The 644-nt window shown below is 18.9% G+C and overlaps 1 pseudogene; it reads right to left on the bottom strand.

The window, feature by feature from the left end:
- Positions 1-644, bottom strand: part of LOC117100196 — a 32,816-nt pseudogene that overhangs the window by 8,149 nt on the left and 24,023 nt on the right.

The following is a 644-nucleotide window of genomic DNA, read 5'->3' on the forward strand; positions in this document are numbered from 1 at the left end:
ATGTTGGTTAGTAATCATTGTAGATTTTAGTAATCACTGTGCTTAAAGTTTAATTTTTTTTTAGTTTTCTAAATTTATTTTAATTTTTAAAATGACTTACATTAAAAATCACTTTCAATTAAATACTTGCCTTTAATAATAATAATAATTTTATTTTAGTAATCACTGTGCTTAAAGTTTAATTGTTTTAATAGGTATATTTTAGTTTTCTAAAATTATTGCACAATGGGTAAAATAAGAATATAAATTGACTAATTCTATAAAAAATGACTAATTCTATAAAAAAGTATTTATCATACATGTATATGGTTTACAAATTGAATTCTTAATAATTATCATTAATTTACATTTACAGTATTTATATTATATAACTGAGATAATAATGTGAATGTCTTGAATTCTTAATAATTATCATTAATTTACATTTACAGAATTTATATTATATAACTAAGATAATAATTTGAATGTAAATGTATCCATCACTAAGATCTTACCATTTTATCATTTTATGTTATTGAATCGCAGCAAAACCATTATTATACAGTATTTCAATAGGACTCATTTCTATAATAATAATTACAAGCTAAAATATTTTATTGAACAGGTTATTCATTCATTAACAAAATTAAATACTCCATTAATGT

Source organism: Anneissia japonica, unplaced genomic scaffold (genome assembly GCF_011630105.1).
Source record: "Anneissia japonica isolate Jap-2015-1 unplaced genomic scaffold, ASM1163010v1 scaffold324_len738069_cov173, whole genome shotgun sequence".
In the NCBI taxonomy this organism is placed as follows: Eukaryota; Metazoa; Echinodermata; class Crinoidea; order Comatulida; family Comatulidae; genus Anneissia; species Anneissia japonica.